The sequence below is a fragment of the Geotrypetes seraphini genome, chromosome 2 (genome assembly GCF_902459505.1).
Source record: "Geotrypetes seraphini chromosome 2, aGeoSer1.1, whole genome shotgun sequence".
NCBI classification, from domain to species: domain Eukaryota; kingdom Metazoa; phylum Chordata; class Amphibia; order Gymnophiona; family Dermophiidae; genus Geotrypetes; species Geotrypetes seraphini.
The window spans coordinates 236,160,563-236,175,041 of NC_047085.1; the positions used below are offsets into that span (position 1 = coordinate 236,160,563).

The following is a 14,479-nucleotide window of genomic DNA, read 5'->3' on the forward strand; positions in this document are numbered from 1 at the left end:
TTATAATTTTTCACTATTCTGTTTACTTAATATTTCATAATAAAGTAATTATAAAATACTTTCTTTGTGTTTATTTGATTCCTATTCAAGAGAATTACTTTATATATAGTCAATATAGGCACAGAGTTAAATTTTTTAACATTTTCTAATGGTGGTGTGTCTCGTGATTTTTTTCATGAAACAAGTGTGCCTTTGCCCAAAAAAGGTTGAAAAACACTGCACTAGACTACCAGGGCCAATTGGGAGTGGGGTCAGGATGGCGATCGGTCTGGGTTCCGGTTCCTGTCAGAGTCCACCAGAGGGAGGGGGAGAGAGTTTGGGCCAGCAATAGTGGTATTTCTTTTCTCAGTGTTCCTATCAGTGCCTTAGCCAACCAGTGCTAGGGCACTGACAGGAACATTAGTTCAGAATAGGTATGCAACAAATTAATACTGCAATTTTAGTATGGTATAATTTTGCATGCTCATTACTCTGAGCCCTGGTAATTTTGTGGCACAAAATTTGTGGTAAAATCAACCCATCTATGCCTCATTTTACCTAACAGCAGATGGGTGATAGCAACATTTGGAAACTGTTGTACAAAAGATGCTTAAAAATTGCCATGTGTAATTTCCATGCATGTTTTGCAGATTTACAATACTGTATAGTCCATCACAAACCCATTCCCATGTTCTAAAAATCCAAATTATTGCTTTTTGTCAATTTATGTGAATAGTAAGTGTAGCTGGACTCTCAGGGTGTCACGCTGATATTTTACGATCTATTCTTCTTTACTTATCTGTCCCTCCTCCCGCTTCCCTCTGTATTTGCCTCTTGTTTTTCGCATGTTATCTTTCTCTTTCCAGCCCATCAGTTCACACATACATAAAAAGAGAAGTCTATTTAGCATGGAGACTCATTTTCAAAGCCATATTCAAGGTTTTTAAAGTGCTTCCCCTACAGAAATGAGCTTTTAGAGACTTGTCTGCTCTGTTGATGGCAGAGCGTTGAGTACAGTGACTCTATGTGCATAGCAATATCCACAGGCTGAAGACACCTTCCTGGAGGCAGGACCAGTGGCGTAGTAATGGGGAGAGGGGGTCAGACTGCCCCAAGCATCATCTTTGGGGGGGAGGCACACCTCTCCTCCTCTCCGCCACCCTACATACCTCTTTAAATGTTTGCCAGTGCAAGCAGCAACTCCCACAATCAGAACATGACGTCAGAAGGGAGCCGACGCCAGCGTCAGCAGCATGTGGAAGATGCTGCTCACACCAGCAAACATTTCAAGAAGTACACGGGGGTGGAAGGGGCGCCCAAGCAGCAGGGAAGAGTGGGGGGGCACCCAAGCAGCAGGGAAGAGTGGGGGGGCACCCAAGCAGCAGGGAAAGAGTGGGGGGGGCACCCAAGCAGCAGGGAAAGAGTGGGGGGCACCCAAGCAGCGGGAAAGAGTGGGGGGCACCCAAGCAGCGGGAAAGAGTGGGGGGGCACCCAAGCAGCGGGAAAGATGGGGGAACCCAAGCAGCGGGGAAAAGAGGGGGTTCCCAAGCAGCGGGGAAGAGTGGGGGTGCCCAAGCAGCAGGGAAGACTGGGAAGCGCCCAAGTAGCGGGGAAAAATGGGGGGCACCCAAGCAGCAGGGAAGAGTCGGGGACACTCAAGCAGCGGGAAAGATTGGGGGCACCCAAGCAATGGGGAAAAGAGGGGGACGCCCAAGCAGCGGGGAAGAGTGGGGGACGCCCAAGCAGCGGGGAAGAGTGGGGGACGCCCAAGCAGTGGGGAAGGAATGGCACCCAAACAGTGGAGAAGAGTGGAAGGGGGAGCATCCAAGCAGCGGAGAAGAGTGGGGGGAGGTGCATGATGCAGCCATGTTGGGCGCCGCCACCACCCCGGGCACTAACCTCCCTCGTTCCATCACTGGGCAGAGCTGGAGAGGAGCAAACAGTGTGTGTGAATTTCTCCATGAGAAACTTAGCCTAACAAATTAGCAGGTGCAAGGGATAATTTGGGGGTACAATAGACTTTGCACTAATGTAGTCAGTTACTAAATTGCCCTCATAAATTATATCACTTTATTGTTTTTGGTTTTGATAAGCTTCATATTTGCAGCTCTTTTATTTGTCTTCCATGGTTATCTATATTATACCTTTGCAAATGGGAGCAGCCCTGTCTCCTCCTCTGTATATAATCACCTTCTTGCATCATCGTATGGATGCCTTCATGTGTTCTCATGCATATAAAACCAAGGTTTTCTTTCTGTCTAAGAACAAAGACAAAAACTGCAGTGGAACTTTCACAGATTGTCTGGCTGTTCACTGTCGATTCCAGTTGTCATCCATCAGGTTTCCTGCATGTGTTAACCCAGTGGTTCCCAACCCTTGTCCTGGGGGACCCCCAGCCAGTCGGGTTTTCAAGATATCCCTAATGAATATGCATGAGAGAGATTTGCATACCTGTCACTTCCATCATATGCAAATCTCTCTCATGCATATTCATTAGGGATATCTTGAAAACCCAACTGGCTGGGGGTACCCCAGGACAAGGGTTGGGAACCACTGTGTTAACCATTAGGACTCCTGAGGAAGGAGTGTTTCTTCGAAACACGGACCATGTCGGGTCCAGGTTCATCAATCCTTTTGGATGCAAACTGTTATATGATTATATTCATTATTTATTTTTATGATCATTCCATTAAAGACTTGGTATCTTGTACATCACCACTGCAGTTTTTGCCTTTCTTCTTCTATGTCAGGGCTGCCCAAGTCCGGTCCTCGAGATCTACTGGCAAGCCAGGTTTTTAGGATATTCACAATGAACATGCACGAGAGAGATTTGCATACCAAGAAGACAGTGCAAGCAAATCTCTCTCATGCATGTTCATTGCAGATATCCAGAAAACCTGGCATGCCAGTAGATCTCGAGGACCGGACTTGGGCAGCCCTGTTCTACATGATATTTTACTGCAGCTCCGTTGGATTTTGCCTTTCTTTCTGTCTATCAATACTCATATCTCTTGTGCTCCACGGTGGGGGTCCTACTGACTCCACACACTTCTTTTCTTCCATGCCCTGAACATAAACTATCATCTTAGATTCCTCCCTCTTCTTTACTGTTCTCTCTGTCACTGATTCTATAACATTTGGTCAAGTTCTGCGCTAAACAAGAAGTAAAATTAACTTGAAGAGTGTGATGACTTTTCCAACGTTCTCTGAATCCAGGGGCCAGATCCTAAACTTAACAGTCAGTGACTGAAATCTCTTTCAAACCCCCTCTCCCCCAAAGAAAAATTGAAGAGCTGGATGGTTGGGTAGAGATCCCCTCCGACGGCTGTCTCTGCTCTTTCAGAAACCAATGTATTAATGTAACATAGTAAATGACAGCAGATACCTGTGTGGTCTGGTCCATCCAGTCTGCCCAACAGTCATATTCATTATCAAGGCAATGTTGAACCAACAATCCAGCATAATGTTACGTTTTACTTGCTAAGTTCCACTAAAAGATGTCCTCCCCTCTCCCTGAGATACATCAGACCTGCAGTGGCGTAACTAGGGGGGTGGGCAGTCCACCCCGGGTGCACGGCCCAAGGGGATGCACAGCTGGCCTGCCACCGGGGAAAGGCTGCCATTGTGGTCATCAGAAAGAAGCCGGCGCCAGTTCTACCTCCCTCCGAATTTGTCCTGCTTCTTTTCCCACGAGCCGACCAACTATAGCCATCCGACGTCAATTCTGACGTTGGAGAGGACGTTCTGGGCCAGCCAATCGCTGCCTGGCTAGCCTGGAACATCCTCTCAGATGTTAGAATTGATGTTGGGCAGCCAAAGTTGGTTGGCTCGCGGGAAAAGAAGCAGGACGAATTCGGCGCCGGCCTGTTTCCGATGGTCAGTGGCAGCCTTTCCCCAGCAGTGGTGGTAGCATGGTGGTGGTGGTGGCGGTGGCATGGGGGAGGGCAGGGAGAAAGAAAGAAAGGGGGGTGGAGACAGGGAGCCAGAAAGAAAGAAAAAAAGGAGGCAGGGTGAAAGAAAGAAAAAAAAAATGGGGCATGGGGAGAGAGAGAGAAAGACAGACATAGAGAAAGAAAGGGGGCATGGAGAGAGAAAGAAAGAAATGGGGCACGGAGAGAGAGAGAAAGACAGACATACAGAAAGAAAGGGGGCATGGAGAGAGAAAGAAAGAAGGGGACAGGATGAAACAAAGAAAAAGTTGGGGAAGGGAATGAGGTCTGGAAGAGAGGAAGCATACAGAAGGCTGAAAGAAGGGAAGAAATATTGGATGCACAGTCAGAAGAATAAAGTGCAACCAGAGACTGATGAAATTACCAAACAAAGGTAGGAAAAATGATTTTATTTTCAATTTAGTGATCAAAATGTGTCCGTTTTGAGAATTTATATATGCTGTCTATATTTTGCACTATGGGCCCCTTTTACTAAACTGCAATAGCAGTTTTTAGCGCAGGGAGCCTATGAGCGTCGAGAGCAGTGTGGGGCATTCAGCGCAGCTCCCTGCACTAAAAAATGCTATCGCGGTTTAGTAAAAAGGGAGGGAGTATATTTATCTATTTTTGTATAGTTGTTACTGAGGTGACATTGCATAAAGTCATCTGCCTTGACCTCTTTGAAAACCCGCAGAATATAAATGATAATTAACATTTTCTCTGCGTACAGTGTGCTTTGTGTTTTTAAAATTTTATTGTTGGTAGATCATTTTGACTTGGCCACGAAGGTAAGGGGGAGAGAAGGAGGGGAGCTGCTGAAAGACATCTAGTAATCCTTGCAGGCTTGACTGTGCAGGGAATTATTTTTGTAAAATCATGTTTTGTTATATGACTAGCATTATTTAGACTTTAATTTCTATGAATTAATAGAATGAAAATGATATAAAATTACTTGCTTGTTTTTATGTGTGTGCGCTTAAGGAAAGTGGAAAGAGAGTGGGCTGAAGACGCTGAAGGGAAATGGGGGAACAGAGAATGGGGAAAAGACACTGATTTATAAATTGACAATTGTACAGAATATTGTTTCTTTTTATACTTTAATATAATAAGTTCAATATAAAACAATTCAAGGCTTGTGTGGATGGAATCAGATGGTTTGTGGGGATGAGGACCGAGCTTACGGGGATTAGTCCAATAAAATGGTATTTTTTTATTTCTCATTATTTCTTTTATTTTTATTTATTAATTTGTAAAGTGGTGATTGTTATGTATCAGTTTTTTCAAATTTACATCTACTGTCTTTATATTTTACACAGTATTAGAGGACATGTATTACTGTTTTTGTGGTGTTGCATTGTATGCAGTCTGGTTTCTTGGCAGTTCAGTTTAAATTTTGTCTACATATTTCTATTTTTAGTTTGTGATTATTCCATATTGGGCGAAGGTGTATCTGTCTGTGTGTATGAAAGGGACATGACTTTCTGATAGCATCGACTGTACAGGATCAATTGACTGTGCAGGATCTGGTTTGTTTAGTTTTACAATGTATATGTTGGTGTTCTAGTGCTCACTGCAGTATTTAAGATGCTGCCTTTTCCTAGATACACTCTTGTTGTGCGATATGTAGATTGCTACTAAAAATCATATTTTTCATATAGATGGGGGGGTTGTCAAAAAATGATGGGCCCCGGGTGTCACATATGCTAGGTACTCGGCCGGAGAAACCCAGATACTATGAAAACTCAATGTGTAATAGGATAAACACTTTCAAAAGGAGTATGGTAAAGTCCACTAAAGTAAATCAAACAAACACAGCATAGACCAGATCACTCCAACATGAAGGAAAAAGCCTCAGAAAAGGCCCTCCCACCTCACCAAAACGGCTTAAAGAGGCAGTTGAGCAGTCACCTCACTGGCAAAAAACCTTCAATTTATGTTCATATCTTATGCTGTGCTGTATAATGCCAATAAACACAAAAGATAGAGGAATAAAATCCACTTATCCTGCTGATCGGTTTGTTTGATTTACTTTAGTGGACTTTACCATACTCCTTTTGAAAGTGTTTATCCTATTACATATGCTAGGTACGCCACTGCAGACCTGTACTCAGACTATTCTTGCTCCTAATCCACTCTTGCCATTTTCAGGGCTCAATCCATAAGAAACCTACCTTACCCTGGCCCTATTCCTCCAGCTACCGAGATGCTGTCAAAACCTACTCCAGCCCCTCCTGATCTGTCTTGCCACTTACGGGACCCAGACCGTAGAAATCTGTCCAGCATAGGCTACTCTGATCCATTTCTGCACGGCCAGAGTTGCCATCAAAGCTAACTCCAGCCCATCTTGAAATGTTTTGCCATATATAGGACAGTATATCCCAAATATGGGATAGTCTGTGTCTAAGGAAAAGAAAGTTTTTTAAAATTTTTATGTACTGCCTGAACACCCAAAAGCTATGTAGTGGTAAACCTACAGAGCTGTAATGATATTTGAACCAGGCACCCCTCAACTTCCACACACTAAATGAACCATTAGGCTACCTTTTCACTCTTATTAACCAGTCCTTTAATGTGCCCCTCATGAAGTTTCTAAATAATTTTCACAACATAGTACCGTATTTTCACGCAAATAACGCGCACCCGTATAAAACGCGCACACGGGTATAGCGCGCAGAAATCACGATGATATGTACAAAAACTTTGGTATACCGCGCTCACGGGTATACCGCGCATGCTGCCCGACGCTCCTTTCGCCCGCCCTGACTTTCCGTGCGCTGTCCCGACTCTCCGTTCACCCCCCCTGACTTCCGTGCACTGTCCCCCCTTGAAGGTCTGTCCCCATCCTGAAAGCCTGATGCCCCCCCCCCGACGTCCGATACATCCCGCCCCCCGAAGGACCGCCGATTCCCCAACAATATCGGGCCAGGAGGGAGCCCAAATCCTCCTGGCCACGGCGACCCCTAACCCCACCCCGCACTACATTACGGGCAGGAGGGATCCCAGGCCCTCCTGCCCTCGACGCAAACCCCCCCCCCCCCCAACGACCGCCCCCCCCCAAGAACCTCCGACCGCCCCCCCAGCCGACCCGCGACCCCCCTGGCGACCCCCACGACCCCCCCACCCCCCTTCCCCGTACCTTTGGTAGTTGGCCGGACAGACGGGAGCCAAACCCGCCTGTCCGGCAGGCAGCCAACGAAGGAATGAGGCCGGATTGGCCCATCCATCCTAAAGCTCCGCCTACTGGTGGGGCCTAAGGCGCGTGGGCCAATCAGAATAGGCCCTGGAGCCTTAGGTCCCACCTGGGGGCGCGGCCTGAGGCACATGGTCGGGTTGGGCCCATGTGCCTCAGGCCGCGCCCCCAGGTGGGACCTAAGGCTCCAGGGCCTATTCTGATTGGCCCACGCGCCTTAGGCCCCACCAGTAGGCGGAGCTTTAGGATGGATGGGCCAATCCGGCCTCATTCCTTCGTTGGCTGCCTGCCGGACAGGCGGGTTTGGCTCCCGTCTGTCCGGCCAACTACCAAAGGTACGGGGAAGGGGGGTGGGGGGGTCGTGGGGGTCGCCAGGGGGATCGCGGGTCGGCTGGGGGCGGTCGGAGGTTCTTGGGGGGGGACGGTCGTTGGGGGGAGGGGGGTTTGCGTCGAGGGCAGGAGGGCCTGGGATCCCTCCTGCCCGTAATGTAGTGCGGGGTGGGGTTAGGGGGTCGCCGTGGCCAGGAGGGTTTGGGCTCCCTTCTGGCCCGATATTGTCGGGAAGTCGGCGGTCGTTCGGGGTGGGGGTGCGAGTGGTCCTGCCGGGGGGGGGGGATGTATCGGACGTCGGGGAGTCGGCCGGGCAAGAGGGCTTGGGCTCCCTCTTGCTCCGATCGTGGATGCGGGTGCGGGTGGGAGCGCGTGCGAGTGGTCGTTCGGGGTGGGGGTGCGAGTGGTCCTGCTGGGGGGGTGAATCGGGCGTCGGGCGGGGTGGGAACTATGTTTTAAAACTTTTGTATACCGCGCTCACGCATATAACGCGCGAGGGGTATGCGCGGTAGGTAAAAACGCGTATAACGCGCGCGTTATATGCGTGAAAATACGGTAGTCATTTAGGGGGTTAATTTGATAAAGACAAGCCAATTTGGTAATTAAACCTCCCCCCCCCATTTTTTTTTTTTTTTAATTTATTAAGCCGTGGTAGAGGTTTCCACCGTGGCTCGAAACGCTAAATGCTGCTCCGACACTCATAGAATTCCTATGAGCATTAGAGAATTTAGCGCCCCGGGCCAAGGTACAAACCTTTGCCTCAGCTTAGTAAACGAGGGCTGTCACAACCCGGGCTCCTGTAAGGCGCAACGAGCACCTGGGAACGGGACCAAAGCTTAAACCCGGCGTGTCCCTTTCCACTAAGGGATCCTTCAGGTTTTAAAAACAGGCACATTCTAAAACTTATAAATATGCAAGGTAAAAAGGAATCTTAGTCAGAGATGGAAAAACAAAAATAAACTTTTATTTCAACCACTGGTTGAATAAATCAAAATACAGGCAACAGCCTTGTAGTTCAAAATGAACTGATATTGCATGAAATCAAAAGGGTTCAAATAATATAATCAGGCAGTTGAATCTGGGTCAGCACTGCCTTGTGTACAGTCCCCTGCTTCTGGACTTTAATCAGACAAGAAATACAGTTCTCTCCACCAGAGCAGTAATAATCAGGTAAGTAATGCTTTTATCAAACAGTCCAGACACATAAAAATCACAGCATTATTCAGAGTTCAAAATCAGGCAAACGTTTCCCTCTAAACGTTGCTGTAGCAATCAGGCACAGCTGTGCTGGACCAACGTGATTTCCTAGCTGAATCGCCATACAGGAAATACATTCAAAATGGTTTGTCAGAAAACACATACATTCCTGCTTTACAGAAAGCCTCAAAATGTGGCTTTCCAGGAGAGCTTCTGCACTGGCTTCAAATAGGTCAGAGACAAGCTGGCAGCAAAAAGAAATTAAATCCCAATCTCAGGCTTACTGTGTCTCCATTGGTGTTGGCAGAGTGTCAGCTCCTAAACAGCTTTCCTGCACCTCCATGTCTTCCCCTTCTGGTTGTACTCCAGTGTCCCAGACAGGAGGTAACTCGTCTGCCTCAAGCATATGACAGTCTGAGAGAACCTGCCTCTTCTCAGCTTCCATTCTCCCGTCTGCTTCTCTCCTATGCGCCCCCTTCCTGTTCTCAGAAGCCTAGTTATATCCTGTGGATAACCACTCCCCCTCTGAGCAGGTGGGGGAAGGGTTTTCCACACTCCGGCTTGCTTCCTGCTATTACAGGCAGGTTTCGCCCTAGTCCTAATTTTAACAGGCTGTTCAAACTGAATAAGCTTTCTGACAGTGGCAGGTCTGCATGGAGTGGAGCTTTTTCTCTTAATCTTATCCTGCCCTGTCTCTCCTACTTCCATGTCAGAATCAGAGCAGAAGTCAGCTTTATCAATCAATTGGCAGGTCACCTGATCAGCCCTCCTGCATCTAGGTGCACTGTGAATACTCCTGCTCACTGGGGCAAACCCCGGTACGGATTCAGGTGTGTTTTGGCCAAAACCCGAAAAGGACTTGGGTTTGTTGCAGGGTCTAAATTATTCCATTTATTTTCCTTTTTATGTATCATGGATAGTGAATGTTGTCTCCAGTTTCTCCATTTATGTGGGCTGCTGTGCTAAATTATGTAATTCTGATATATTCTATTTTATTTTTCTTATTTCTTGTTCATGGTGCATTACTATAATATATTGCTTTATGTAATATGATGAAAACGCTAATAAAAATGGCAAAACGCTCAATAGCTTCATTTTCGGCACTGTTGTAACATGCATAAAGTTATGGCAAATAGATTTTTCAAAAATTGAAAAAAAGTCAAAGCACATTGCTGGATCCCAACACAGAACCTACATGTATCATATCTAAAGTCACATCAAACACAGTCTGCTTCAGTTCTGTGAAAGCTTCTCATAGTCATAAAGTTAAGGAGTATGAACAAAATATACGCCCATCAATTTCTTTGACTTTTTTGCCTTTCGGCTGTACCACTTCACAATGAGAACCATTAAGGTCATGCTTCAAATGCCAACAGATCGCATTTTATGCCCTCATAGTCGAAGATTTCCAGGGAAACCATACATTAAAGAAAAAAAATATTGTTTCTCAAGAATCACTTGGCAGTGCAACCATGCATGCAACAAACCAAATACGCTAGATATCAAGAGTCAGTGTAGGCTGCACTATTATTTCAACTTTGAAAATAAACCAAATTCACAAATTTAAATATACTGCTTTTCCAGTAAAAGTGTACAATTTAAAATCATAAAAATTCAAGGAGGAATTACAATAATGTATAAACAAGAAAAGTAAAAGTAAATTACCGGTACATTAAAAAACATTCAGTCAAAAATATAGGCCTCCTTAGTTAGGGTTTGTTTGTTTTTTTATCACTGGCCACTGCGGTAAAAGCTCCAACATTCATAGAATATACTCGGAGAAAATGCAGAGTATACTAAAAATATAAATGTATTAAATACAACTAATCAGACTGACTGCAGTGTGCACAGGCTATATGTGCCCCAAATATGAGGGGGCGACTGAAAAGTTCTCAGCCGTACAGAACAAAAAAAGTGGAAAATCACTGGACTAACCCCCTCCTTTGCAAAGTTTTTAGCACCAGCCATGGCGGTAACAGCTCAGATGCTCACAGGAATTCTATGAGGTCAGAGCTGTCACTGCAGCGGCTGCTGAGAACTTTTCAGAGGCCTATGTTGGAAACAGGAGACTGAGCTGACCCAGTATGGCTGTTCTTATGTTCTTTGACCTTAGCTCCTCTCAATATTGGAGCTGCCAAGAGAAAGTAACTTTTAAAAGGGATACTTTCAGTTCATGGTATTCCATTCTTCCACAACCTCTTCCCCTTTCCCCATCCTTATTTATCCCCAACAACTGCAAGGTCGGAAGAAAAGAGCAGTTACCAGAAGCTACCCAAAACTTACCCAGCCCAATTAAACTTAGTAACATTGTAAATAATGTCAGATAAAGACCTGAACGGTCCATCCAGTCTGCCCTGTAACTACATGCATTACAATTTCATGACTGAATTGAATTGTCTTTTTTTTCCTTTATTTCCTCTAGGCCACAAACCTTAGAAGTTCACCCAGTACTTTCCTTAGGTTCCAACTACTGGAGTTGCCATTGACGTTTACTCCAGCCTATCCAAACAATCTCCTTTGTGAGATTCAGACTAGGAAAGTTTGCCCATTCATATTCTAGTTAGAAATCCTCTGTGTTCATTCCACGCTTTTTTTGAATTCTGTCACTGTTCTTCTCTCCACCACCTCCCTCAGGAGGGCATTCCAGGTATCCACCACCCTCTCCATGAAAAAGAATTTCCTAACATTACTCCTAAGTCTACCAGTACTCAACCTCAAATTATGTCCTCGAGTTTTACCAATTAGTGCCTGTGCTACTCTTTCCTTGCTCTGCTTCTCTATCAGTTCCTCATTCTTTTTCCAATGCCTCCCACAGCACTTCTTCCCCTTTCTATGGTATACCAAAGGCAGGAAGCTTGTCTGCTCTCTTCTGCTCTCTGCTAATAGCCCGTTGCTCAGACATTCATTAGTCGTACCAGTAGCTTAGGAGATACCAACTTCTATCCTGTGGCCTATTGACTAGCTAAGGAATATCTGACCAATGGTGTCTCCTATACTGGTCCTGCCTCCATTGCAGCTTATTGGATGGTTAAAAAAATCTGACAAATAGGTTGCAGGGGAAGGTAGGAGCAGTAGCTGCAGAGACATATCCTTTCTTCCTGTTTGCCCCTGTTGCTCTACATTGGGAAGATTTCAGTTCTAATGTCTGGGCAGTACTGGAAAGATCATTGGGGGTGCTCTAGAACCCACAGAGTTGGCATTTATGGCTGGGGCCAGACCGTGGTACCTGACTAGAGAAAGACTGTTGTAACCTGTGTTTGGGGCATGGTAGCCATTGGCCACAGACAGGCCCATTTCAAGACTTTTGCCTTTGAATTAAGAGACTACTTTTCCTTTTCTGGGGCCTGTGAAATAGCAGGATATGGTGTAAATCTCCTAGTGGTGATTAGAATTTAATTATTACAATTAAATGTATGAGATGTTATAATCACGGTCAGATGTTTCAATAGGTTTCCCCTTCAATTCATACCAACACAGAGGTTAAACATTTAAATATTTGTATTTATTTGTTATAACTATAAAAACAATAACAATTGAAAGTGAAAGAAAACTAAATAAGTATGTCCAACAATTGTTGTTATCAGATGTTTAAACAAGGATATTTAAGGGCTCCTTTTACTAAGCTGTGCTAGCGGTTTTAGCCCGCGCTAGACGCTAACACCTCCGTTGAGCTGACATTAGTTTTTCCGCATAACGCGGGGGTTAGCACACGCTAAAAATGCTACCGCAGCTTAGTAAAAGGAGCCCTAAATGTAAATGAAATGCAAAGCTAACATACCATTCACATGTGATCAAGCTTATATTGCTAACACCATTATAGTTAGTGATAATATTCAAACCTCAAACATGTCATGCCTTTCAGCTTAATACTAACTTTATTCTAGGACTAGTCTTTAAGCCCGTTACATTAACGGGTGCTAGAATAGATGTGTCTGTCTGTCTGTCTGTGTTTCTTTATCTCTCTCTCCTTGGCCGCTGTCTGTATCCTTCTGTCTCCTCCCCCCCAAAGCAGCCCCCTTTCCCTCTCCCTGTCTCTCCATGGCCCCTTCTGTCTTCCCCCCCAGAGCAAAGCTGTCTGTCCCCAGCACACCTCCCCCCCAAAGTAGCCCCCTTTCCCTCTCCCTATCTCTCCATGGCCCCTTCTGTCTCCTCCCAGAGCAAAGCTGGCCCCAGTACACCTCCCCCTCAAAGCAGCCCCCTTTCCCTCTCCCTCTCCATGGCCCCTTCTGTCTCCCCCCAGCACACCCCTCCCCCCAAAGCAGCCCCCTTTCCCTCTCCCCCTGGCTCCCGGTATTGATCCCCTTCTTATCCTCCCCTCCATCCTGGCGTCTTCTGGCCTGCTCCTCTTCAAAGCAGCCTGCGATCTTGGTGGCCGGCTTTAGCGAACCTAGCAGGCCGCTCTCCAACTCGGTAGCACGTTCCCTCTGACGCGATCCCGTGCGTCAGAGGGAGCGTGCTACTGAGGTTGGAGAGCAGCCTGCGAGGTTCTTTAAAACCGGCCACGATCGCAGGCTGCTCTGAAGAGGAGGATCAGTGGCGGCGAGTGAGGTGACACGGCGAGGACGCGGGCAGGCAGCGAGTGAGAGGCAGCGGCGAGTGAGGGCGGGCGGTGACACGTTGAGGACAGGGAGAGAGCACAGTCATGCGCCGTGAGGTTAGAATGTTGCCACAGCACCTCACGAATTTTCGAGAGCGCATGCACGCTCTAGCGTTTTATTATTATTGATATCCAAAACCACAGGTAAGTATTTGACTAATTTCCCTAGATAAATACAAGCTAAAGTCAATGTCTTCTTAGGCTAAGGCCATGTATTTCTAACTACATATGCAAAAGAACAGATAATTCTTTTATCCTTAAGCTGACCCTCCCAGGAAAACTCCCCCAAATGCTTCTGATATGAATCAGCTCAATGTTTCAATACACACATTCACACAATATCTGAGCCACCTCAGATTTATCTGACTATCTAAGTATCTTTGATTCAGAAATAATGAAACTCCTCGGCAATTACCTCACTGTCTCACAGCTTCTTCACACAGAGCCCGATAGTGCTGTATATCAGGAATAATGACTGGAAATAGCTCTGTACCACAGAACTTCCTAAAGACAATAAATCACTCCCAAGGCTCCAGAACCTCAGTTTTCAATAGAACATTTAGCTTTCAAATAATAGTTTCAGATTCTCCAAACTTTGCACCAATAATATTAGATAATCTGATTTGAATCAATGGTCTTATGGTTTTACACAGTGAAGGGATTAAAATTTTCTACTTCCCAATACTTAATATCTCTTTTTAGCAACAGGAATCATAAAACTCCTGTTTAAATTCTGAAACACACTTTAAAAGTTCTTATCAGTTTCCCTTTGAAATATAACTCCAGACTTAATTTAGAAATCTCCTTCACAACCTTCTCAATATACACCTCAGCTCAACTGCTCATAAACAGGTTTAATCTGCAGCATTTCTCATGAAATCAAACATTTACAGGAAATATTTAAAAAATATCCATTCTTCCACATTCAGACAAACTTCAGAGTAGACCTAGAAACTTTCACTCAGCAGCTCCACCATTTCCTCACCAATTCCTGGTGCTGTCTTAAGCTCTCTGTGCTCCTCTAGCTCACAGTAAGGGTTCTGGGACTTAATAATAGAGACTGTTATGTGTAGCTTTCTGCTGGAGACTCTCTGTCTCTCATCTCTATGATCTTCCTGCAACTCATAGGCTCTGGACATGGGCCCATCCCCCAGCAGCCCTCATCATTTCCCTCCTGCCTCTCCCCTGTAAGTGCTCCAAATTTATTTATTTTTTTTCTTCTTTTTTATATCAGGTTTCTGAACTAAGGTCTAGATT

The 14,479-nt window shown here is 45.6% G+C and overlaps 1 protein-coding gene across 1 annotated transcript in view; it reads right to left on the reverse strand.

Annotated features, from left to right (window-relative positions):
- GRIN2B (glutamate ionotropic receptor NMDA type subunit 2B) overlaps positions 1 to 9,299 on the reverse strand; it is a 958,742-nt gene extending 949,443 nt beyond the window's left edge. Inside the window, exon 1 of the mRNA XM_033935220.1 lies at positions 8,910 to 9,299. The gene's annotated coding sequence lies outside the window, so the exon portion shown is untranslated. The remainder of the gene's footprint in view (positions 1 to 8,909) is intronic.
- Between the last annotated feature and the right edge of the window lie 5,180 nt (positions 9,300 to 14,479).